This window comes from Megachile rotundata, chromosome 15 (assembly GCF_050947335.1).
Source record: "Megachile rotundata isolate GNS110a chromosome 15, iyMegRotu1, whole genome shotgun sequence".
NCBI lineage: Eukaryota > Metazoa > Arthropoda > Insecta > Hymenoptera > Megachilidae > Megachile > Megachile rotundata.
In genome coordinates, this window is record NC_134997.1 from 7,859,983 (window position 1) to 7,879,276 (window position 19,294).

The following is a 19,294-nucleotide window of genomic DNA, read 5'->3' on the forward strand; positions in this document are numbered from 1 at the left end:
TTATTACATGTAGTATAAACGTAGAATTATCTGTGTGAAGTTGAATCATGTGTGGTAATATCTGCGTGAGGTACTGCGTAGTGTTTCTGTCATGTGGTATTATCACGCGTAGTACTACGGTTTCGAGACATGGAACGGTACTGGTTTTATGGGTATTAATAGGTGTGGTATTATGCATATGTAGTGTTAGCATTCGTGGTAAAATTTGTGTGAGGCATTACCACGCGTAGTACTACGGTCTTGCAGTATCATTGGGAACAGTACTGGTCTCATAGGTATTAATAGGTGTGGTATTATACATATGTAGTGTTATCACGCGTGGTAAAATTTGTGTGAGACATTACCACGCGTAGTACTACGGTCTTGCAGTATCATTGGGAACAGTACTAGTCTCATGGATATTAATAGGTGTGGTATTATGCATATGTAGTATTACCACGCGTGGTAAAATTTGTGTGAGGCATTACTACTTTTAGTAACATCTACGTGAAGTATTACCACGCTCAGTAATATTTGTGTGTAGCACTACCACGCTTGCTAAAACTTATATACGGCATTACCACGCGTAGTAATGTCTACGTGAAGTACTACCACGCGTAGTACTATTAGCGTGAAGTATTACCACGCGTAATACTGTCTACGTGAAGTACTACCACGCGTAGTACTATCTGCGTGAAGTACTACCACGCGTAATACTATCTGCGCGAAGTACTACCACGCGTAATACTGTCTACGTGAAGTACTACCACGCGTAGTACTATCTGCGTGAAGTACTACCACGCGTAGTGCTATCTGCGTGAAGTACTACCACGCGTAGTACTATCTGCATGAAGTACTACCACGCGTAGTACTATCTGCGTGAAGTACTACCACGCGTAGTACAATCTACGTGAAATACTACCACGCGTAGTACTATTAGCGTGAAGTACTACCACGCGTAGTGCTATCTGCGTGAAGTACTACCACGCGTAGTACTATCTGCGTGAAGTACTACCACGCGTAGTACTATCTGCGTGAAGTACTACCACGCGTAGTACTATCTGCGTGAAGTACTGCCACGCGTAGGATTATCTACGTGAAGTACTACCACGCGTAGTACTATCTGCGCGAAGTACTACCACGCGTAGTAATGTCTACGTGAAGTACTACCACGCGTAGTACTATTAGCGTGAAGTACTACCACGCGTAGTACTACGGTCGCCTGCGCACTTCTGTGCGCAGTAGTAGTCACGTGGATATTACCACGCGCGGTATTCCCCACATGTAGTAGTATCACGCGTAGTACTACGGTCTCGTAGCACTACTGTGCGCAATAGTAGTCACGTGGGTATTACTACGCGCAGTATCGTTCATGCGCAGTATTACCACGCGCAGTATCGTTCATGCGCAGTATTACCACGCGCAGCATTTCTCATATGTAGTATCACCACGCGTAGTACTACGGTCTTCTAGAGTTACTGATGCTTAGTACTAGTCACGTGGTGATTACCACGAGTTGTAGTGTTAAGTTGATGTGTACCACGCATAGTGTAACCTCGCGTAGTACTACCTACACATAATATTACCACGCATATTACTTCCTGTGCTTCGTATACTCATATGCGTACTAGTACCACACATAGTGCTACCAACACATGGTATTATCATGCGTATTGCACACAGTATCACAAAGTATAGTAGTCTCTCACGTGTATATATACCTATTAATATCTGTATGTAGTATTACCACCCAGAGTATTATATACGTGAAACATAACCACACATAGTACAATCAATGCATATTAAGCATAACAATGCAATAGAACAACCTTTGTACAAAGTCTGCGACCAAAGATCAACATTCATTACGAAAACTCCTGATAATTAATATTTAATTATTGTGCCTGTTTAAAACAGAATTCCGATAAAGGCAGTCAAATTAATGAAAGGACCAGGGCGAAGCAGACAGGCATTAAAAACTCTTACCTGCCAGACAGAAAAAAAATATTATTTCTGAATACATTAGTTCCTCATTCGCCATCGACAGCTAATTAACATACGAGCAAGAGAGGGCTAATTAAATTCCGTGCGTAGCGGGCGAATCTAATCATAGACCCAAAGATCAACAGACCGTCAGAACGGTCAAACATAAAATTACAGGTGAAGACCGAACCGGTCGGGTCGATCGATGTAATCGATTCTGTCCAATAAAACTGTGCGATTTAATAAAACACAGGCCACGGGTCGAGACTGTCAGTTCTTATCACTCGTTCGCAGCTCGTTTCCAGTGAACAGTCGAAACAAACGACATAAACGGGGGATTGGTTGTCAGAAGGGAAATAAAGTCGTCAAACTGTGAATTCGTTGGACGGGTAAAATGTACTATGATCACAAAAGCATTTAAACGCGGGTCTGGTCAATTTTGTTCGCCAAACCGCAACTGCGACATGTCATCGACGTTTGGGATAATTGAAAATCCAAAAATCCTGGATAAAAAAGTGGACGAGATTCACTGACGCTCTATAGAAAATGTAAAAGAGTTCGGAAAAATTATGACGGTTGATAAATTTGACGTGCGTTGAGTTTAACGCGCGTTAAATGTAACGTGCGTCAAATTGAACGCGCGTCAAGTGTGATACACGTCAAGTAGAACGCGCGTTGAACGTGTTGTGAGGCGAATACGGTACAAAGCAAATGTAGTTTGTGGAAGATATACTATAAGTAAGTGATTCAGTAAGTAAAATGTACTTGATGTGCGTCGACTATAACGTACGTTAAATACGACGCACATCAATTATAATGCGAATCAAATATAACGCACACCATTTCTAATATACATTAAATACGACGCGTATCATCTACAATGCTCGTCGCTTATAACGTGCGTCAAATACAACGTACGTTGAATACAACGCACGTCAAATACAACGCACGTCAAACTCAACGCACGTCAAACTCAACGCACGTCAAACTCAACGTACGTCAAATTCAAAGCACGTCAAATATAATATGCCCTAATCTAACAATACATTTATATTTAACATATGATAATTCACCACGTAGTAGTTTAATATATGAAAATAAATGTACAATATTTCTTTGAGCATGAAAACCACAGCTTAACGAATCAATTAGAGGAATTTCTTCGCCAACAAAGAGCTCTTGCGGAAACCACTTAAATACTTAACGTTTAGTATAAAGACGCAAGTATGCGAGGATACTCAAACATAACAGAGAAATTGAAGGCATAAAAGTTTGAATCTATCGGTAGCGAAACGGCCCGTCAGAAGACGATCATAATTCTCCCGCCATTAATTGGAAACACTTCTACGAAGGCCGCAGGCTAATAATCCTCGTGCTGATCTTTTTCCCGGATTATCCTGGCTGCAGCCGAGCGGTTCCCGTGGAAATTGCCTCCTTTAGTGGCGCCATAATTCCCGTGGAATTTATAGCGGCTTCGACACCCTTGGACGTCGAGCGTACTCGATTACCATAAGTCGTGTAAAATCGAAGATTTATCGTACACCCATAAAGCGTGTCTCAGGGCCAGACCCATGAACTTTACGGTGCCTTCATTGACGGACCATCGAGCGGAAAAGTTTCGATAATCGGTCTCTTTCATGATTTAATTTGCGGTCGCTTTTTTTAACAGAGAACCGGCTGAGATCGCGACACGGTTAATGCTTTGACACTTAATTACTTTTTAGTTTGGTACTGCGATTCATAAATTGGGATTTGAATGTAATTTTTTTATTATTTATTTTTCTTTTAATTCACTAAATCACTGTTTTCGAGGTCATAAGTTTGTTGTAGTTTTTATAAGTACGAAAAATGTACTGTGATCTTGACTGTGATCTTGAACAGTAAACGCATGCATAGTTGACAACCGAGCGCAGTAAACATGCGCAGTAGACAACCGAGCGCAATAAACGCAAGCGCAGTAGACAAACTAGCGTAGTAAACATGCGCAGTAGACAACTATGCGTAGTAAACATGCGCAGTAAACTTCACGCAATAAATACAATGAAATAAAATATAATAACTTTAATATATTAATTTTGTCGTAATTATTATTTGCAATTAACGAGTGTACACACAGTCCTCACAAAAATATAGGAACACAAACAGATTTTTAAATGACGAAAAAGTAATTACGTCGTTGTTTTACAATATGAAAGATTCAATCGAGCTCGTTATTAATAAAAATCGACGGGGAATAAACAAAAAAGAGATACCCGTTTCAAAATACGACATAATTGTCTGTTAGCATCCGTGCGCGGCGTGTAATTAAATTTCCTCGGTGACCGTGTTCTTTTTTCGTTTTTCCACCGCAATATCCTTCTCTTTTTATTTAGCCATTTTTCGAACGAATATCCAGGTGTTTTCAATGCGCACGTATCGTTAAAATACGACACGAACACACTGCCGTTTCCGCGGCTTGGCCCGCGAATTCCGCGTATATTGTTCCCGCGATAAATCACGGTAATTTCGTTCCGTGTTATTAAATGAAATTAAATCACCGTTTAAACAGCCGCCGCGTGCAACAATAAATTAACGAAATTGAGCAACTGCGTCGTGACAGGAATTAGCATGGAATTATGGGACAGCACGAGTGTACGGTTAACCCGGCTGAAAGAATGCGAATGTTCTCGATTAGAATTCACCTACAGATGTAATGGTCGACAAAAATATGGTGTTAATCATCTTGTCGTTGCGAACTGTTCCTCAGTTATTTACGAACTTGTTCAGACAATTTTTTAATACTCTTAACATTTTTTTTATGTTTAATTTTTCAAGGATAAATTCTCGGTGCTTAAGTCCGACTGAACTTAATTTTGAGGTAAGTTTTAAAATACTGTTTGGTTAAATATAATATGTAAGTAGGGATGTGAGTAAAATTTTAAAATAATAAAATAATAAAACAATAAAATAGTATAATAGTAAAATAATAGAATAGAATACAAAAATAGTAAAAAAGTAGAATACAGAAAATTTTTCAGTTCCCAAAACGTTATTTTAGCACTGAAACATGCCCACAATTAAAAGTTTATTGTTGAAACAAAAATTTTCTCGTCCCGCTTCAATTTCGTGGCAACAAACGTTCCTGTCCATAAAAAGATATAAACCAGGAATCTATCTCAAAGATCGCAATTTCCCGTGAAGTTACGCACACTGTCGGTAGTCGCGCGCGGAAACTCGAAATGTCTACGTTGAAACGGTTTTCTATTAAAGTGTCGAAACTTTGTGAGAGCCACTGGTTCAGTGTGCAGATCCGATCGTTTCGCCGTGAAAAGCAGGTATAGGTGTACGAACACGGGCGTGTACTATGGCGGGAAGAGAATGCAACGAGATAAATGGTAGCCGGCCTCGTACATAAGCGTACTCCGATCCTAAATATCGCCGGAACCGCTTGTAAGCGGCGCAAAAAGAGAATCCTGGTACTCCGACATTCGAGTACCGGCAATCTGGATCCGCGTTTCTTCCTTCGCTTTGTTTCTCGAGCACCGATCGTTCAGGATTTTATTGCTTTATCGGGATCAAAGGGGTTTAATAAAACAGAGGTGTACTTAGCATGTCTGTTACTGTTGGCAGGCGAATAAGTCCGGGGAACAAGTGGAAAGTTAAATGGAGTATGCAATAAATATGGAGCCTGAAAACATTCTATTATGTCGAGTGAAGATGAAATGCTCGGATGTTTGTGGGAGATTAGATTTAGAAAATGGGATGTGAATGAAGAGTGCGAGTAGATATAGTAGAGTGTCGTTATATTGCCGTAAGTTAGAAAAATTGAACATTAAGGCTAGAGTTATGGAGCTTGTCAAAATGATAGATTTCTTATTTAAAATTGTGGAAATTATTAAGAAGTTTTTGTTACAATATTAATGTTAATGGAGATTAATCATTGTATAAGCTTGTATTATGTTTTTTATATTTTAGTTTCAATTTAAATATAAGTGGTGTCCTTAGAGTACTTTTACTCGTGATACGTATATGGTTCAGTGATCAATTTTATTCGAATTTTCAATACGATTAAATGTGAGGTTTGCAGTTCTGATTTGAATAGTCAAGGATCACAAATTATTTTATGAGAGACATAACATTTTGAATTCCTTCATTCGTTTGATACTGCAACAGACGTACGAGGTATACCGATTGATTCTTAAGTCAGCCATTTGTCATTCAAACAAGATGGGGACTTTGAGTCATTAGAACCTTGGAATTTGGATATTTTGAAACTTCAGACTATAGAACAGCAGTAAAATACAGGAATACTGAGAAGAAAGTAACGAGATATAAAAATATTGAGAACAGAGTAGCGTAGATCATGAAGTCGGCCATCTTGTCATGGGACCTTATCAGATTTACTGGTAATTCTTAATTTCTACGCAGGATTGCACAGTCTAAACTCACGTCATTTTCTTGCTATCACAATACCTTTCAAAACACCAATATTCAGACAATTTCGAATTACTCATATTTTTGTGGTATATCTAGTTTCGAACCAAATAGCAGTTGCAGCGCGTTTTCATGTTCGATCAAAAGAAAGCGAATGTAAGCCTTCTTGTGGAAACTTACGATGACCGTCCTAACGCAATACACATGGTTCTACTTTGGTACCTAAAACGCAAAAAGTGGACACAACCATCATCGATCGCAAGAATCACTTCGGAAGACAAAGCTATTTGGTGGGATCAGGTGTGTTTGTGCACCCGGAAATTTTAAGTAAATATCGAGATGCACTGTGTAAAAGTTCTTTAATTTAAAACTAAAAACTTGTAAAATTACAACCAAGTTTCAATAAATTAACAACTATAAATTGTTCGAGAGTTCGCTCATAAAAAATTGTGAATGACAGGAGTACGCCTGTGTCCGATATTCTGTCACGAGTCCGCGCGACGTGGTTAACAAGGTTCTTAAATTGTTCTGTCCGATTCTTAACGATTCTGAGATATTCCGAAATATTCTGTCCTTTTATTAACTTTTAGGAGGGCTGTCAATGGGGGCGACTTCTGTGATTGGGTGATTTCTTGCGTTCCTGTTCAGCAAAAGGGCGGTCATCTTTTCCGCGATTCGTTAAAAAATCCACGCCTCTGGTCCCTCAGATACAGCATAAGTGGCGCGGCTAGAAAGTCCCAAACACTTCACCCTGAAGCCGAGCACCCCATGACCCATCCTGACTAAGTACAGATGGCCAAATTTATGGCCCACTAAAACCATTTAGTTTTTAAGCGATGTTTTTCCTAAGCTAATAAATTATTCCTAACTACAATAAGTCTTCGTCCTGGGTTGCACGTGTGAATTTTACAATGTTCACAATTTACGAACTTTCTAAAATACAAGTCCAAACAAGGTGTAATCATGAGCTGAAACCACGTGAAAACAGTTAATACCGATCGCTACCGTCAACAAATAATCAGTTTGAACCTTGCATTGATCGAAAAGCGTCCAGATTGGGCTAAAAGACACGGAAAAGTGATTTTGCAACGCGACGCCGCATCACACACGGAAAACGGTTAAAGGCACAATTTCTGCACTTGGTTGGTACTCTTGCCCCACCCGCCATACTCACCAGACTTGGCCCTTTTGTACCACTTGTTTTCATCAATGGCTCACGTTTGCAGGAACACTTCAACAGTTAAGATGTCGAAAAATGGCGGATGACTGGTTTCTCTCGCAATGTGAACAATTTGGGAGGGCACAATTTGAAGGGCAGATCAAATATATAGCTACCTATGGTACTTTGAATATTTCTTCTTCTCAAATTTAAATTGTTTTCTTAAAAAATAAGAGTTAAGGATTATTAGTTACACCTTAGGGTCTTTTGGTATAATGTAAAAGTATACAATGTAAAATGGTGGAATGACTGGTTTCTCAAAATGTGAGCAATTTGGCAGAGCACAATTTGAAGGATGTATAGCTAGTATAGCAATTCGATAAGATGTATAGCTACACCTGGTAGATAGTTCCGCCCGACAAATAATTCAACAAGGGTTAAACATCCGTAAATCTAGGCTTACTGTTGCCAAAAACGATGAAACACGTGAACCTATTTTTGCCAGAAAGTTTCCCGAAAATCGATGACCCAATGACTGCGACTCATAAGATATCGCCACCGCAACATTTATCCCGACATATTAAACTCCCACCCCATTGTTTCTAACCTAACCATACCGTTTGGCACGAAATGCCACACTCGTAGCCGGTCATGTTTAATAAATACACGGTCGCTGTGCAATGCATAGTTTACACAGAAGAGCATTTCACGTACGCGCGGCCGGGTGGCCCCAGGATTATCCAAAATGTCGATACAAAGCTGGCCACACGCGCCATTCCAATTTATCCGTTTTGCCGGGTCCCAGCCGCCCCATCAGTTTCACGATCGCTGGCAACGATCTAAAGAGGTGGCTTCTAATGGAGCGCGAGTCTGCTACGTGGTGGCCATGCCACGGTATTAACCGCTTTCGAATTTCGAAACGGGACGCCTGTGAATTTTGTTACGCGTTACGTGCCATGCATTACGGCCTTCTGCGCGAATCCCAGGGACCGGTGATGGACGATGATCGTGTTGCATCTTCCGGTTAACCCTTCCGCTCCAATTATTCGCGCGATCAATACATTCGAATTTTATCGTCCATAGGCGGACAAATTATTATACTCTGCACAAATATCTTCTTTGTTCTTATTTATCATTGTTTGCAAATCCTGACCTTGCTCAAAATACTTGCTTAAAATACTAATTTGAAATCCTGTAAGTTGAGTGTGCATCAGTTAGAATCAACTACTCACAGCTACAATATTCGTATAGATAATGAAAGTTAAAATATTATGTTAATTTTGTATTCAGAGATCTCGACTATGCAAATAGCAAGTAAACTTCAAATTGAATTGTATTAAAAATTTCCGTAATATTTGTCGTATTTGAAGTCCGAGGTAGCTGGTCAAAGAGGTAACATTCAACTGATTTGTATTGTATTTTTAAATATCGCCAGCACATTGAAAAAGAGCATATGGTCAAACTGTTCAAATACATTTTTATAACCTGTTCCATCGATTAAATTTACAAAATACGAAAATGTTCAGTCACTAAATCCTCATCCAATACTTCGCATCCTCAGTTTTTACTCCGACCGTTCATCGATAACCGTAAAATTTAATGTTTCGATCCCCAAATTGAAGTCAACAAATTTTTGTCCTTCACCATTTTCGAATCGTTTCATCGGCTTATTATTATCATTTGGAGGCAGCTAGCGTCCGATATCGAATGCTATTTATGCGTATTCGTTATCGAAGCACGAAATAAACTGTAATGCTATTAGGTGGGCGTACAGGGGGTTGTAGGAGGAGGGTAGTTCGGTACCCACGTATTTACAATGAACGGGGCTGCACTTTAACTCCCGTTTTATTAACGCCCATGTCACCGCGTGCGCGCGAATTATTGAAACGAAATGGAATCTCGTCGAGTCCCGTCAATAACGATCCCAAAACGTGTGCCTTTCCCGGACATCGGCCTTTAATTGCGCTATTAATCGACCACCGTGTTGGCACTCTGAAACGTGGACGAGACGTGTCCCTTTTTTTATCTTCCAACCATTTTCTCTCATATTCGAATCTTTGATGTCCGCACTGGTCTCAACTTTGTCCAATTTTTTTATATGATAGAAATTTTCATGCTCTGCTTCAGTCCTTTTAATATTAAACGTTTGATGTGACGAAGTTTAACCTTTGATATAAAGAAGTTTTAGTTTGACTCCATCAAAAAACATCAAATTGTTTGTAAATAATTTTATAAAAATTTGTAAAAGAAAAATAAATAAGTTGATGTTAAGGAATTTTTGAAAGTAATGAAGTAGTAAGGAAATTTTTGATATCGTGTATTTTTTTTATGGCAATTTGTGATATTTGATGGATGAGGTTTTAGCGAGGTATAGTTTTTTATAGTAACTTGGGTGGTCGGAAACTTTTAACCAGCAGTGTACACTCTCCAGGGAGACACCATCAAAGTCCACGTATAATTTGTTAAAGTACCCCCTGGGGAATTCTGTCTCGCACGAGATACCTGTAGCTTAACGCGACACCATGATACATATGAAATCATGGCGTGTACATCTGCATGGCCGAGTAAGACTAATATTTTCGTATGTTGTTTAGACTTTTAACGCGTTTAACGATGGCAGACTTACACACAAATATTGATAAATAATTAAGAGACAGATTGTACTATTTCAAAAATTCAAGATGGCGAATATTTCAAAATTAAATCTGTTGATTAATATTGAAAATGGAGGTATTTAATTTTTTCAACTTCTTGCTGCATTAATTTAATGTAAATTTAGTTATTTATTTTTAAATACTCGAAATATGATACATTTACTAAGTTAATTATTTACTTACAAATTCTTCAGATTTTTTATTTTTGATATTTTAGTTTGAGATAACCTAACTTTTTATATAATTTGAAATTTTTATTGATTCAGTGGGAACTCATTAACCCTTAAATATTCAGTATTTGGAAACTTTTACTAGTTTAAGTAAATAAATAGTCAAGTCTGAAATTTTTGCTACCTTAATTGAAATCAAATTAAATTAATTACGTTTAAATATTTAAAATAGGAAAATTTATTATCACTTAACCTATATAAATACTAAAAAATTGTATTTAACTTAATTAACCTACATAAATACTAAAAAAATTTAACTTCGTCTATCTTAACTTAACCTACATGAATACTAAAAAATTAAACTTCATCTGTCTTAACATAACCTACATAATTACTAAAAAAATTTAACTTCGTTTTTCTTAACTTAACCTACATGAATACTAAAAAAATTAAACTTCGTCTATCTGAACACAATCTAACATAAAATCTTAGAACTCCTTGAAGCACAAGTTTGTAAACAAAATAAAAACCCAAGTTGCACAGAATTTTTTGCTAACCTAAAAAAATATAAAAAGGTTTCAATTATTTTCCTTAAAAACGTGGATTAAAATTGCACCAAGTATGTGAGAGAGTTTTTAACCTAACCCCAAAGAGTTAAAGTTTGAAATTCTTGAATCGACGAAGGAAAATGGTGAAGGATGATTTCACCCCAGGATGTTTGTGCGTTGTTGGTAGTAACATCCGTTGAAGCTTTACAGAAAACGGGCGTAGATAGGAGACGATGAAGATTCATGCGAGATTACGTGAAACGCGAATTGTTAAGTCTCTTAAGCCGAGGGATTTGCGAGGGACCAGCAGTCTGGAGCCACGTGAAATCTATACCGCGTTTATGGACGATTATGTAGCCGCGTTTCCGGTTTACGTGCGCGAAAAATTGCGATCGACGTCCACGATAACGCGTATCTGACCCGCTGGGGACTGTGTAAATTGCAAATTTGTTGAAAATATCGTCGGCAGTCGGGCGAAATCGCGAACCGATCGACTGCATACGATTTACACGGGCCGAAAAATGTTTCGTGTGGATACAATGCTTTTGAAACGGAGAGGGAAATTTAATATTTTTCTCCAATATTGTTTGAAATGAAAATACGTATAAAAATTGGATATTTCTGTTTGTTGCTTTTTATTGTTTCGCGCAACTTCATTTTCGCTGTTTGTCCGAGGTTTATTCACTTCTCCTATTTGACAGGATACTCCAACCCTCTTTTTACTCTTTCGAATTCATTTGAAATGTTTTTAATTTCAAAATGTTTTCAATGGAAAGTACAAAGCTTTCCACTGACAAAAGAATTTTGTAAAATATTGTCTCGATATTTTGTTAATAAAAGTTTATGATTTCATATGATTTCATATGATTTCAGCTTTTAATATCTTTTTTCGTTCGGAATATTTTGGGAGATGTCCATTTGATATTTAAAATTTTTACAATTTTAATATTCATGAATATGTCATTATTTTAATTATGCATCACTGTATAAACATACTAAGTTTCATTCAAATTGAACAAGAATGATTTGAGATATTCCTTGCTGAATGAAAAGGATTATTCGACGAGTTGGTAAAACGAGTTTCGTTTTGAGGTTAGGTTTTATGGTTTCAAATGACGATCGATTACGAATGATATATATGATTATTTTCCTCATGAATCACTCTATAAACTCAATAAATTATGTGTGGATTGTATAATGTAGATCCTGGTAATTATTTTTTAAATTTAGAAAAGTTCGAGATTCAATGTCTTGGAGGAGGAAGCAGTAGTATTTATTGAACTTTGAGGTTAGGTTTCTCCTCTTCAAGTGATCACTGGTACAAATAATATATACCACTATTTTCCTTATGGGTCACTCTATAAACTCACTAAGTTTCGTTGCAGCTGATCAATAATTATTGGAGATATTTATTATTGGAAGAAAAAGGTGCAAGGAAGATTGAATGACTTGGGTAAAAAATAGGTATTGTTCATTTCAGTTTGAGGTTAGGTTTCTCCTCTTCAAGTGATCATTGATACAAATAATATACATCATTATTTTCCTTATGGATCACTCTATAAACTCACTAAGTTTCGTTGCAGCTGATCAATAATTATTGGAGATATTTATTATTGGAAGAAAAAGGTGCAAGGAAGATTGAAAGAGTTGTGTAAAAAATTGATATGCTTTATTTCATTTTGAGGTTCTGTTCCACATTTTCAAATGATCATTAATATAAACCCTATACATCATTATTTCCCTTATTAATCACAGTATAAGCTAAATTTCATCCAAACCAAAATTTCCTACTAAAAAAGAATGAACCAAAATCAATAAAATAAAAAAAAATACCTTAAAAATTATCGACAAAAGATCAAATATTCCGTGACTTAAACACCTAAAATCTTGTTAAATCTAGAAAGTGTTCAAACAAAAGAGAAGCGAGGTACCGAAGCAAAATTAGCCAGGTTATCGGCGCTAGCTGTTGACTGGTTGGCGCGAAAAAAAGCCCGCTGCAGACGACCACCGGGGGAAAAGAGAAGAGGGACGAAAAAAAGAACCCCGAGAAACGTGGTGGTCGTGGTTACACGAAGAAACGAGTCGAGATAAGGTCGATCGAAGGGTGGAATCCGTAGGCGCCACGGCACGACACTGTAAAAAGGAAGAAGATAAAAGGAAGAAGAGCTGTTAGGTAGCGTGTGTGGCGTGCTGTGTGTTGCGACCTTCTAATGAATAGGCCGATAGCGACACCTGGGGAATTATATCGGTGGACCTCGTTCGCCAGGAGAATCCTGCTAGCGTGCTGGAAAAGAAAAAGGATCGAATCGAGGAAACGAGCTGTGGACCCAGGTGAACGATAACCAGCGTTCCTCCCGTTTTATTGCACCTTTTTTCCTTTGACTTTAGGTTAATACGCTTGCAGATACCCGAGGTGCGTGCTAATGCGGAGCTTCTGGAGATTCGCTCCTTTCCTTCGTTTTTCACGTGTTTCGATCGAATTCCAATTAATCCTTGCGTTGGGTTAGCTCTTGGATGCATCAGATATCATTTGGATTTAGAAGTCGAATTGTTTAGATTTATGGGTTGGATAATTTAGATTATTCCTAAAGGGTGTTTTGAGGTTATGTTCGAGTGGTATTTTGGGGAATGTTTTTGGGAACTTGGAATTTTGGAATTTGAGAACCTTGGAAGATTTTTGGGAGTTTGGGATCTTTAGATTTTGGGGATTTTTGGATTTTGAAAGCAGATGGAATTTTGGGATTTTGGGAGACTGGGACTTTGAGATGATTGGGAATTTGCAGTTTTGGGAACTTGGTAATTTGAAAATTTAGGAATCTAGGAATTTAGAAATTTGCCATTGTGAAAATTTGGCGATTTAGGGATTTCTGAATTTGGGAAATTAGGAACTTAAGAAATTAGAAATTTGAGAAGTTAGGAATTTGCAATTTTGGGAACTTGGGAATTTGAAAATTTAGGAATCTAGGAATTTAGGAATTTGCCATTGTGAAAATTTGGCGATTTAGGGATTTTTGAATTTAGAAAATTAGGAACATAAGAAATTAGAAATTTGAGAAGTTAGGAATTTGCAATTTTGGGAACTTGGGAATTTGAAAATTTAGGAATCTAGGAATTTAGGAATTTGCCATTGTGAAAATTTGGCGATTTAGGGATTTTTGAATTTAGAAAATTAGGAACTTAAGAAATTAGAAATTTGAGAAGTTAGGAATTTGCAATTTTGGGAACTTGTTAATTTGGAAATTTAGAAATCTAGGAATTTAGGACTTTAGGAATTTAAGAATTTAAGAATTTAGGGATTTTTAAGTTTTGAAAATTAGAAACTTAAGAAATTAGAGATTGGGAATTTAAGAATTTGAGAATTTGGGAATTTGGGAATTTGGGAATTTGGGAATTTGAAAAATTGGAAATTTAAAAACCTGGAACTTTAAAAATATGGAATCATAAGAAATTTTGATGATAGTAATTCAGAACATTAAAAATGTAGTGTCTAGGTATTTTGGAATCTTGAGAATTTGGGAAATTTAATTTGACACTTCTGAACTTGGAAATCTGAAAGAATCTGCAATCATAACTAGTGTCTATATTTTTTAATATAGAATACAGAAAATTTAGTATCTAGGGACATTAGAACCTTGAGAACATAGTACCTTAAGAATAAAAAATGTAAAAATTTAGAATTTGTAAAACTTAAAAAACTTAGAATTTTGTAATTATTAAATTTCATTTATTTAAAATATTTTGTATAATTTACAAGTCCTATAATACAATATATAATTTTCACATATAATAATAAATAAATAATACACATAAATCTACAACATACATATACAATAACACATACATCTACAACATATACAATAATAATATTAAAGAATATAAAAAAATATAATAGGATTAAAAAAGAAAATATACTAAAATTAAACTAAAATTAAAAAAGTTAACGACACAGTTTTCCCGCCATCTACATATATTATTCCATCGATTATTTCTTCCAATTCGCAATTACAAACCGATATCCTTCAAAAAAATAACACGCGTTGTTTTTACGAAAGATATCCAAGTAAAGATTACCTTGAACGAGTGGGTAACGTTAACCTGTTATCAATACAATTTATAAAGTGAAACTCGAAATTATAGATCGAACACGATACGCTCGAACGAGTCCAGACGAAAAACCGGTCGTCTTAATGGGCTAATATCGAAACATTGCTGTGATTATTCTTTACCACGTTCGATTATCGACGACTTGCATTAATCGACAGGATACATTCTTGAAATGTATGCAATTTAATCAGTAATATTACATTTCATTTCGAACACTATCCTTAGTTCGATTTTATTTAGAATCACTTGCTTCGTTGAATTTACATGGAAATAAATATACCAAGGCGCTTCAGTATTAAATTTATTTTTGTTCATACATTTGATCATTTTACAAGTACAAATTGCGTGAAATATATTTACATGAAATATAAGTTTATAAATAAAATACATTCATATAATTTATAGGAATTTCTAAAAATTTTAACAAGATTAACAAAATTATAATTGTCACTTTTTATCTCATATTTACATTCATTAATAATTGCATTTAATTTAAAAAATTTAGTTCATGCTTGTTTGTATTGCACTTATATTTTATCGTTGATAATACAACTTGCAGTTCATAACTGAAAAGGTTAGACTTCCTTCTGCCAGTATGGCCATTTTATCTTGACCTCAGCGTTCTTCTGAAACTATTATCCACTTCTCTCAAGTCGCGTCTACACGTATAACACTTTCAAAAGAAGTATAAAAGGTGGATGATATCGAAGTCCAGTATCGTTCAAACTTACGAAGTCGAAGTTCTCAAAGGGAGAACTGTTTTCGATTGAATTCGGAAGCCTTCCAGCGTGACTGGCCCTACAATATCGGTTAACAAGCCGTCGAGAAACTGTCAGGACTTGTTCCCGAGTTCCAGGAAAGTTGCCGGCGTCTCGCTAGAGATTTAAAGACGACCGCAGAACTCTTTTCCATCGGTCGAGTTCGACGAGCACTCGCGAAAGCACTCGATTTTAACCGCAAACCACGCTTGCCATCCCCCTTACATCTCAACCGGTGTGAAATTACACACCTGATTTATCCTAGCTGCACACCTAAACACTTGAGACACCATTGGAATCTTGGAACCTATCGTAATTAGCACTCGATTTGTCCGAAAAATTACTGGTTCCCAGAATTATGGCAAATCTAAACAATTTTTTGATATAAATTTTCATGAATTTTGATAAAAATTTCGTAAGAAAAAGATCAAATATTTATTATAACCTTTATCATTTATTCCGAACGCATCGATGTCGCATCACGTGACTATCCGAATAGCGTCGAAGAGAAACGAAGTTATCCGATGTGTCATTTATTCATTTATAACAAACCCTCGATGTGAGTGAAATATTTCAAATTACAAGTAAATATGTTCCGAATTACCTCGTGTTTGGTCTCATTTCAATCAGAAAAACATCACAAATATGTTGTTAGAAGTTTCATAACCAAAAATCGAAAATAAAAAGGTTTTATTCTTGCATTATTTTATGTTTACGTTCGGTTCGGACATCGTTTGCTTTGCTATACGATTTCGAGTGTCACGTGATCCGAACAGCACCGAAGCGGAACGAAGTTACCCGACGTGTCATTACTCGTCCATTTCCCGCCATTATTACAGCAAAATGGCGATATGAAATACTTAAAATTACAAGTGAATATTTCCTGAATTACGTCGTGTTTGGTGTCATTTTACTCAGGAAAACGTCATATATATATGAGTACAAGTTTTATAAGAAAAAATCGAAAATAAAAAAGGTTGTACTCTTACATTAGTTTGTCCCACTATTTTAGTGTTTACGTTTGAACATTTTCTTCGCTTCCTACGTTCGACAAACTTCAGTATAGGAACTACAGGATATAAGCGACAGTTGAAGCCTGAACGATTCGCTTATTTCATAACTTATTGTTCAAGTCGAAGACGTTTTAAATTTCATATCCCACGGCGTACAGTTCGATCAAGACGAACACAAATTCTAAACACGGGGCAACGAGAAAGATCGAGCTTATCTTGAATCGACGAGCTCAGTCACGCCTGCCTCGAAGACGCTTTTGCGCTCGGGGCAAGGTTTCAACTTTATGCGAAAGTTAGCTGGTGCGCAAGCCTCCAAGCTCGAAGCTTCAGTTTCATCGTGGACGTGCTTAACGAGAGGTATCTTGGTTTAATGATACGCCAGACGAGCCGTCTCTAATTATACGCCTCGAAATTTGTTAACGAATTTATCAGCAAACTTCGCTGGATCCACTCGTTGCCTTCCTACGCATGGATTATTTCCTTGTTTGTTGTATTTCATTTTTCCTCTCTTTCCGATTTTATTTGTATGGAAAATTTGTCTCGTTACGGCGACAATTTGTAACGGTAAGGTAGGTGTGGATATTAATTCGTGATGTAGAAGTATGTAGACGTATTGAAACTGGTGCTTTTTCAATTTTACTCGTGTGAGGATTTATGTTTGATTTGAAGGTATATTGAAACTGTTAAACTTTTAATAGTTTTGAAAATTTGTCTTTGAAGAAATTTGACAATTTAGAATATAGAAATTTGGAAATATATCTTTGAATAAAATTTGTGAAATTAAAATATAAAAATGTGAAAATATGCCTCTGAAAAAAATTGGTAAAATTAAAATATAGAAATGTGAAAATATGCTTCAGAACAAACATTGAAAATTAAAATATAGAAATGAGAAAATATGCTTTAAAAAAATATATAAAATTAAAATACAGAAATGTGAAAATTTTCCCTTGATGAAATTTTTAAATTTGAAATATAGAAATGTAAAAATTTGTTATCGAATTAAGTTTGTAAATTGAAGATACGATTACTTCAACTTGAAAACCCGTACCATGTAACAATTAAATTGTACAATTCATCGGTTCGAATCTCCCGATCGAATAATTAAGATTTCGAACATGTTTGAAAACGAACGATATCAATGATATTAATGTTCGAAAGTAGCGTAATACCGGTTACATAAATTTCGATGGGAGATAACCGAACACCCTCTGCCACTATTAAAACACGGCACATCGCATCGCGAAAACTAATTAAGATAAGGCGGAATATTATTAAGATTTAAGTTACATTCGAATTTCATTCGTCCAGTGGCCCGTGGCAATGGATACGCCCCTGGTGTTCAGGTTTTACCAGTGCGGTTATCCGAAATTATCCTTGCAACCCCTTCGGCCTGGGGGCGTATTGTGTGTTCCGTGTGCGTTTAATGCACACGAAACAGATGCCTGTACAACGACGAGTTGTTGCAATCAGAGTTTCGTTCAAAAAATTTCTCTCTGAATGGATGTAAATGAATCTGCAGTCTACGTGAAATTACGGTTTAGTTTTTTTTGCTTTGATCGAATACTTCTATTCATGGATCGAAATATAACCACTGTACGTTGCAATCCATCGGGTTTTGGATTACAAATTTAATATACAGGGTGTCTCACAATTAATGTAGGTCCAATGGGGGGTAGCTGACGTGATTCTGAATAAGATTTCCCTTTGCAGAAATGGGGTTTGCAGCTTCGTTTTTGAATTATTAAGGAAAAACGCGGAGCAATCAGAGCGCGAGTACGCATGCGCAGCTTCGAGCCTAATGGGTGCGCGCGCAATCCTCGCACTCTGATTGCTACGCGTTAGATTACCACACGTTGTATTAGTACGCGTAGAATTATCACGCGTTGCATTATTACGCGTTGGTTAACTATGCGTTAGATTTTCACGCGTTAGATTCCTATGCGTAGAATTACCACGCGTTGTATTACTACGCGTTGGATTACTACGCGTTGAATATCCACGCGCTGGATTACTACGCGTTGGATATTCACACGCTGGGTTACTATGCGTTGGATTACTACGCATTGAATTACTACGCATTGGATTACTATGCATTGGATTACCACACGTTGCATTACTACGCGTAGAATTACCACGCGTGGCATTACTACGCGTTAGTTAACTACGCGTTAGATTTCCACGTGTTAGATTCCGACGCGTAGAATTACCACGCGTTGTGTTACTACGCGTTGGATTACTACGCGTTGAATATCCACGCGCTGGGTTACTACGCGTTGGATATTCACACGCTGGATTACTACGCGTTAGACTACTACGCATTGAATTACTACGCATTGGGTTACCATACGTTGCATTAGTACGCGTAGAATTACCACGCGTTGCATTATTACGCGTTGGATTACTACACGTTGAATATCCACGCGCTGGATTACTACGCGGTGCATATTCACACGCTGGGTTACTACGCGTTGGATTACTACGCGTTGAATTACTACGCATTGGATTACCAC

The 19,294-nt window shown here is 36.9% G+C and overlaps 1 protein-coding gene across 2 annotated transcripts in view; it reads right to left on the bottom strand.

Moving 5' to 3' along the window:
* The window catches only part of Ror (tyrosine-protein kinase transmembrane receptor Ror), a 344,042-nt gene that overhangs the window by 14,881 nt on the left and 309,867 nt on the right, over positions 1–19,294 (bottom strand). The gene's annotated exons all lie outside the window — the stretch shown is intronic.